The sequence below is a fragment of the Pristis pectinata genome, chromosome 22 (assembly GCF_009764475.1).
Source record: "Pristis pectinata isolate sPriPec2 chromosome 22, sPriPec2.1.pri, whole genome shotgun sequence".
NCBI lineage: Eukaryota > Metazoa > Chordata > Chondrichthyes > Rhinopristiformes > Pristidae > Pristis > Pristis pectinata.
The window spans coordinates 13,548,898-13,557,641 of NC_067426.1; the positions used below are offsets into that span (position 1 = coordinate 13,548,898).

Sequence of the window (8,744 nt, forward strand, 5' to 3'; positions counted from 1 at the left end):
TTCCTGTTTTAAATGAAGAATCTCCATGGCAGGAAATTGCAGATCTCTTATTAACTTGTATCATCTTGTTCAGCCTGGTTAACGTTCCACTCAGCCTGCTTATGTCGTGTAATGCTCCAACCCAACCCTCTCTTGCCAAATACCTAATTCTTACTGTCAATGAGCAGTAGACACACGAGAAGCAAAGAAAGACAACGGCGTCACGGCATCAGCCTGGGCCTCCGGGAATGGAATAACATTAGAAGGTAGATTAACATTTAATAGAAGATGCCAGTTAGCAGCACTATTGAGATGAGATATTTAAAACAAATGGCCCGTGTCTTTCATGACAGCAAGAAGATCTAATGCGACGAATGAAGTTGATGTCATAGGCATACATACACTTGCATGAAAATTAGCTTTTTGCAGCAGAACGTTACACGACGAGAGCAAACAGAAGTTAACATAAACTCAAATTAACATAAATTATGCATTACTTACCCATGTGCAAAATAAATAACGATACTAGTGCAAGACTGAGAGAGAGGATAAAAATATAGTCCGAGGTCGTGTTAAACTGGGAGTTACCCCCCCCGGTTTAATCCTGACTGATAGCCTTCAACCAACTCAGCAAGATTACCTTATCTATTCATTACCACACTGCTCTTTGTGCGAGACTTCTGTGCACAAATTGGCTGCTGCATTTCTGTAAATTTTTTGGGGGGCGGGGGGAAGTAGACGATTTACTGGCTGGTTTGTCTCAAACCAGGGATCACAATCTCAAAATTAAGGGTGAGCCATTCAGCCAGCAGGTGAGCAGAAACCCAGAGAATAGGGAATCTTTGGAATTCTCTATAGACGGCTGTGGAGGCTCACTCACTCAATATATCTAAAACAGAGATCGATAGATTAACATCACGCAAGAAACAGGAGCAGGAGTAAGTCATTCAGCCTTTCAAGTCTTACTCTGCCATTCAACAAGATCTTCTAACTCAAACACCGATTTCCTGGAAAAGTTATTCCAATGTCCAGTAACTTGTCGATCTTCATTTTGAACTCCGTTCTCCAGCAGAGAATTCCAAAGGATCACCAGCCTGTAAGAGAAGGAATTTCTTCTCAGGTCAGTCTTAAATGGCCCACACTTCGTTTTGAGATAAGGGTCCTGCAGTTCCAGACTCCTTAGTTGGGGGAACATTCTGCCCGCATCTACTCTTCGTCCTTCAAGAATTTTATATACTTCATTAGGTTAACCCTCATTCTTCTAAACTCAGGAGTAGAGGCCTGGCCAACTCAACCCATGAACCCTTGTTATTCCTTTTTTTTGTACTATTTATTTATTTTTGTAACTTAGAGTAATTTTATGTCTTTGCACTGCACTGCTGCTGCAAAACAACAAAATTCACATCATATGTCAGTGATAATAAACCTGATTCTGATTCTGACTCATGCGGCATACTGCTGTTCCAGGAATTGATCTGCCACACTTCCTCTAAAGCAAGGATAGCCTTTTTAGGTAAGGACACCTAATCTGTACACAATACTCTAGGCATGGTTTGACTGGTACCCCATATAACGGTAGCAAGTCATCTTTATTCTTGTATTCAAATCTTCTCACATAGAGATATTTGGATATAAAGGCAGTCAAAGTAGATGGGTGTGGTGCAAGAAGGTGGTACAGAGATAAAAGCTCAGCTATAATCTTATTGAATAGTGGAGCAGGCGTGAGAAACTGAATTGTTTACTCCTGCCCCTGTTTCTTGTGTTTACAAGGACTACTTTCCAAAAGTATGTTATTGCATGATCTCCCCTTTGCTTCAGCCTGGGATCAAAAGCCACAAGTGTAAGTGTTCTTTACTTGATTCAGCAGCTAGCTCTTAAACATTTCTTTAGCATGGGACCTCCATGTAAATATTTGGTCTATTGCCTGGGCCATGCTTCTGGGATTCCTGATTACTGACATATTGCTGGTAATTATTCACATATTCCTCAGATTCCTTATTATTACCAATTCAGTGCTGGGAGGCTCTGTGATTAATGACGTGCTCTTAGGAGATCCCTGTAATTACCAACACAATCTTGGGATCTTCTGGAACTACTAGTACACTCCCAAGATCCATTCTAGATAATCAACATTCCCAGGATTATTTGCCATAATTGTCACATTTATATGACCCCTTCTGATCAATGACACCATCCAGAATCTTCTATCACATTCTACGGACCCTATCCATTAAACACTTTCCCAGGATCTTCTGTAAGCCTCACTCATTCCTCAATAACCCTTGTGAGAACCTTGATTTTAAATTTCATCCTTGTTTTCAAATCCTTAGAACATAGAACATTACAGCACAGTACAGACCCTTCGGCCCACAATGTTGTGCCGACATTTTATCCTGCTCTAAGATCTATCTAACCCTTCCCTCCCACATAGCCCCCCATTTCTCCATCATTCATGTGTCCTTCTGTGCCCACCCTTCACTCCCCATCTCTGTAATCCCCTCCAGCCCTACACTCCTTTAATTTTAATAATATTTCTTGACCTCCCTGATCTTTATTGCTCCATCAGTGGAGAATGTGCCTTCGGCTGCCTGGGCCCTAAGCTCTCTTAAACTTTCCAAACTTCTTTGCCTTTTGTCCTTTAAAGTTCCGCTTCAAAATTAATTCTTTGATTAAGCTTTTGATGAACCTTTCCTAACATTTCTCATGCTGCTGGACATAAAATCTTATTTGATGGCTCTCCTGTGAAGCACCGTGGCACATTTTATAGCATTAAAGATGCTATATAAATACACAATGTTGTAGTGAATGAAACATGCAAAACATTTTGCCAAACCTAAGGGGTAACAGAGATAAAAAGTATCAAGAGCCTGTTTTCTTTATTCGGATGTTGCCTTATTTTGGCACTTTGACCACTTTGTAATATTATCTGTTTTTGTTTCTTAAGGACAGTTTGATCAAAATTCATCCTTAGATACTTGCGTTAAAACCACAACAATAATCGAGGTTATGCCTTGTACCCTGCTTCTGAAATTTAGTTCTGTTGACTTTAATGTGTCAATTCAGTTAATTCATGCAGAAATTATATAGATATAAAGAACTTACATTTATAGTGCACCTTATCTAATTGTACAAGATATCCCAAAGTGTTGTAAATGGTGTATTAACCCAACCCAACCCTCCTGTGCCAAATATCCCCTAGTATTTACTGTCACTGGGCTGTAAACACTCAGGAAGTAATGAAAGACATGGTAGCCAGCATGAGTGAAGAAATGAAGAAAACGTTTCAATTTATTCAATGGCTTTCATGACTTCAAGATATTCCAAAATGCTTAACATCAAAGATTTCAAAATGTTGCCATTGTTATAAAGTAGGAAACACAGCAGCCAATTTATATACAGGTAGGTTGTGTATTATCCAATATCCTTGGTGGGAGATTTGCTCATGCTATTGGGGAGTTTTTAAACTAATTTGGCAGGTGGATGGGACACAGTAGATGTACAGTTGTGTGGCGAGGTTCAGTCAAATGTAGAAAAAAAACTGGGTCAGTGCAATAGCAGGATAGACAAGGTTCATAATAAGAGGTATGGCATGATTGGAATTGCATCTATTTTAATGCAGGGAGCCTTATTGGTAAAGCAGATGAACTTGAGGCGTGGGTATGTGATCACTGAGACAACAAAAACGTTGAAAGAAGGACCACCTCTTGCACTACTATGGACTTGTGTTTTTTTCCTCGAATGTCTTGCTTTGCACAGCGTTTTCTTTTCTCTTTACTGTCTTGCATAATTTACGCATCTTTATGTTCTGAGTTGTCTGAGCCTATGTCCCTGCGATGCTCCTGCAAGCGAGTTTTTCATTGTACTTGTACCTCACAGTACTTGTGCATGTGACAATAAACTAGACTTGACTTGACTTAAAGGGCAGGACTAGCAACTCAGCATTCCAGGTTAAGAAGTTTTGGGCATGATAGGCAGGGATGTAAAAGAGGAGGGACATTGCATTGTTGGTCAAGAAGACCATCACTGCAGTAATGAGGGAGGATATCTTAGAAAGCTCTTCAAATGAGGCCATTTCGGTAGAATTTAGAAATAAAAAAGGGTCAATCACTTTGCTGGGATTATTCTACAGTCAGTGCAAGATAGAGGAGCAGAAATGTAGGCAAATCATAGAGAGGTGTAAGAGGGATAGGGCTGTAATAACAAGGGATTTCAACTTCCCCAATATTAACTGGGGCTGCCTTAGTGTGAAAGGGTTAGACACACTAAATTGAGACCCTGTCCAGTCAGCCCTCAGTTGAAAGTTGAGGGGATCCAAGGAAGAATCTTTTCATCCAGAGGGTGGTTGTATCAAAGTCAGTAGTCATGGTACTATCAAAGTCAGTAATGGTATTAATATTGCAGTAAGAAGGATGATCTTTCCCTTCCTTGTCCTGCTAAATCTGTCTGCTACATCTGACATCTTGACCATACCCTTCTCTTCCAGTGTCTGTCCACTGTCATCCAACTGGGAGGTCTTATCGTGGGGTTCCGTTCTTATGTCTCCAGTTGTGGCCTGAGGATCATCTTCTTTGGCTTATGGTGCAGGAGGTTGTTTATCGGTATGTACAGTTGATTGCCTGGCCAACAGGAAATGGGGAAAGGCAGAAATGGCTTTTACTTGTTGCCAAGATGTAAAGAGCAGTGTGCTACAGGGATCAGTGCGGGGAAATTAAACTTTCACAACTTATGTGTGGTTTGGATGAGAACACCGAAAGTGTGATAGCTGAATTTGCTGATGACATAAAGGCTGGTAGGAAGTTAACTTGTGAAAAGAACATAAAGATGTTACAAAAGGACAGAACTAAATAAGTGGGCAAAGAGCTGGCAAATGGAGTGTAACGTGGGAAAATGTGAAATTGTCTATTTTGACAGTAAGAATAAAGAAGTATACTATCTCAGTGGCGAGAGAATGCAGACCTCTGAGATATAGAGAGATCGGGGGTCCTAACCCATGAGTTGCAAAGGGTTAGCATGGAGGTACAGCAAGTATTTAGCTGATAGAATGTTATCATTTATTATGAGGGGAACTGAATACAAAAGTAGAGGGGTTATGTCTCAATGGTATAGTGCACTGGTCAGACCACACCTGGAGTACTGTGTACAACACCAGAGCCTTATTTAAGGATGGATCTCCCCACCAATGAGGACATCTACAAGAGGCGATGTCTCAGGAAGGTGACATCAATCATTAAGGACCCCCACCATCCGGGCCATGCCCTCTTCTCAATGCTGCCATCAGGCAGGAGGTACAGGACCCTGAAGACCCACACCTCAAGGGTCAACAACAGTTTCTTCCCCACTGTGTCAGGTTCTTGAACCGACCTGAAGATCCCTAACACTACTATATTTCTTTTTTCTCTCTCAACTTGCACTAATGCTGTTCTATGTGTTTTGTTTATTTTGTTGTGTGAGTTATGTATAATTTATATTAATTTAACTTATGTCTGTCTTGTTGGTAATGTGCTGTGCTGCTGCTGCAAAAAGCTAATTTTCATGGCATTTATATCCTGGGTATGTTTGCCTATGACAATAAACTTGAACTTGATGTTGACACAGGAGACTGCTGGAATCTGGAGCAAAAAACAAGCTGCTAGAGGAACTCAGCAGATCAGGCAGCATCTGTAGAGGGAAATGGACAGTTGACATTTCGGGTCGAGACCTTTCATCTGGATCAGATAGAGGGTCTCAACCTGAAATGTCAACTGTCCATTTCCCTCAAAGGCTGGATATTAATTTGTTGGAAGCAATTCAGAGAAGGTTTACTGGACTCATACCTGGAATGGGCAGATTGTCTTATGACGGAATGTTGGACAGGCTAGCTTGGTATCAGCTGGAGTTTTAAAGAGTGAGGTGAGATGATTGAAACAAGTAAGATCCTGAGGGGTCTTGACAGGGTAGATGTGGAGAGGATGCTTCTCTTAAGAGAGGATCTAGAACTGGAGGGGTTACTGTTTAAAAGTAAGAATTCACCCATTTAAGACAAAGTTGAGGTGAAATTTTGCTCTCTCTGATATTCATAAACTCTCATCCTCAAAGGGCAGTGGAAGGATAGTGTTTGAATATTTTAAGGCAGAGCTGGATGTATACTTGATAAGTAAGAGGTAAAAGATTACCACAGGCTGATAGGATGCAGAGTTGAGATTAAGTAGTGGAACAGACTCAAGGAACTGAATGACTAGACCTGCACCTAATTGGTATGCTTGTATCTATCTTCTAATGTTTGTAAACCTCCATCCCTTCGCTGCTGATTTATTGGACCAGCAATTCAGTGGATAAGGGCATTAGCACAAGGAATCAGTAGTTCAAGAAAGCCACCTTCAGCTCAGGGCAGCAACAGCGTTACGCTAAAAGGTTCAGAAACAATGTATGGAGCTGCTTTAGGTTTTCCTGTGAAAGTGATTGGTCATTATATAAATTTGGGATTTCTTCTTTTCTTTCTCTCTGCTCTTTCTGAATTGTCTCATCTAATTTCTGTCAGAGGCTGTTTACAAGAACATAGAATCAGGGGCAAGCCCTTTGGTCCCTGCTCTGCCATTCAATAAGATTATAAATGATCTTTTACCTCAACACCACTCTCTTGTACTAACACAATATCCCTTGATTTCCCTAATATCTAAAAATCTACGACCTCTGCCATAAACATACTCAGTGACGCTGCTTCCACCGTCTCCTTGGATAATGAATCCAAAGCTTCACTCCCCTCTGCGTGAAGAAATTTCTCTGACCTGAATGACTGGTGTCGTATTTTGAGACTGTAACCCCTGCTTCTTGACAGTCTAGCCTGGGGAAGTATCAAGAAAGCTTCTCCCCTGTCAAGCCAGATAAAAATTTATGTTCTTCATTTTTGTTTACCAAATCTCTCTTTCTGTGTCCTGCTTAACCTGGACATTGGCCTAATGCCTTCACTACCCCATGATTCCTTATTTCCTACAGCTCGCTCTCTCTTTCATTTCCTGCTTGGATTATTTTCAATCAAAAAGCAGTGACCCTGACTACATTGCAGTAAGTTTGTGCAAAAATCGATTGAACACAACTTCATTCTGTCACATCTCCTTCCCCCTCCTCTCCCACCAAACCCCATCAGTACACCCACTTCTCATTTTCAAGATTTGTTTTTACAATTCCCCTATTTTGATCTGCCCAGGATTTGGTTGGCTGTTATTTTACTCTGATGTGTTGCTACTTGTCTCGAGTTCTTATAACAAAGGAATGTAATTAATTGGACTTTCCAAATAAAACCTAATATGTTACTGAGTCAGCTTTTCCTGTAAGGTGTTGTGAAACCAACCAGAAGAATAGGAAATGGCATGTTAGACACTTGAAATGAGAGAATCTTTGCCACAAACTTAAATGAATTGCATTGCCCAGGAGGAGGTATTTTTAACATAAAGTAATACATATGTTTGCTTTCAACTTATTTTCAAAATAATGCAGCCTTTAAAGTAAATACACTTATTGGGCTCTGGGCATTCCCTGGGTTAGAGTAGCATGGGGCAGGCACGGTAGCGTAGTGGTTAGCATAAAACTATTACAGCGCCAGCGACCCGGGTTCAATTCCAGCCGCTGTCTGTAATGAGTTTGTACATTCTCCCCGTGTCTGCGTGGGTTTCCTCCGGGTGCTCCGGTTTCCTCCCACATTCCAAAGACGTACGGGTTAGGAAGTTGTGGGCATGTTGGCACTGGAAGCATGGCGACACTTGCGGGCTGCCCCCAGAACACTCGATGCAAAAATGCATTTCACTGTGTGTTTCGATGTACATGTGACTAATAAAGAAATCTATGTCTAGGAGGGGTATCACATGATATGCTTTCTGCCTTGTGACTGAAAATGAATTCATGAACTCCAAAACTGTGAAACAACCTTGTACTTATGTAGTATTTCATCATTCCCATGGTGCTTTCCGATGAAGTATGCAGCAAAGATGTCTAACAATAAAATGCATTGGATTACAGTAAGGTTAAGAGATTTACAGGGGATTTGAAGAAGAAATTTTTCACCCAGAGGGTGATTAGAATCATGAATGTACTGCCCATGGGGGCAATGAAGGCAGAGACTCTCGCAATACTTAAGAAATATCTGGATTAGCACAATATGCAATCTTCCTGAAATGTCACAGTCCATGTACCAATGTGTTCTTATTGTGTTCTTTCTGCAGATGCTAGAAAGCCAAAACCAAAAGAGAAAATGCTGGAACAATTTAGCAGGTCAAGCAGCATCCGTGGGGAGAGAAATTGCTGGGGCAAGGACCCTTTATCAGTACTGGAAACAAGTGTGGGTTCAGTTATGGGGGTTGGGGCAGGGAGGGGGAGAGAACGGAGGGAATATCTTTAAAATCTGGTGGTTGGAGACAGAATAAAAGAAACAAATCAAAGCAGAAGGGTATGGGCACATCTGTGGAGAGACAGAGAGAGACAGAGATTATTTAACTATTTAAAATTACTGAAATTTTTAAATTGTTAAATTGAACATTAAGTCCTGAGGGCTGCAATCTACCAGTTGGTAGGTAAGACGCTGTTCCTCAAGCTTATGTAGCCATAGAGTTCTACTGGACATCACACACCCATTTACGCTAATCCTACACTAATCCCACTTTATTTTCCCCATGCTCCTACCATCTTCCCCCTGATTCTACCACATACCCACACACCAGTGGCAATTTACAGGTCCAATTAACCTACCAACCCACACATCTTAGGGATGTGGGAAGAGATCAGAGCACCCAGAG

The 8,744-nt window shown here is 41.1% G+C and overlaps 1 long non-coding RNA gene across 1 annotated transcript; it reads left to right on the forward strand.

The window, feature by feature from the left end:
* Nucleotides 1-89: 89 nt before the first annotated feature.
* Nucleotides 90-8,289, forward strand: LOC127581808 (uncharacterized). Its single transcript, XR_007958015.1, has 3 exons — nt 90-245; nt 4,463-4,577; nt 8,175-8,289. It is a non-coding gene; the product is annotated as an uncharacterized LOC127581808 (long non-coding RNA).
* The last annotated feature ends 455 nt before the right edge of the window (nt 8,290-8,744 follow it).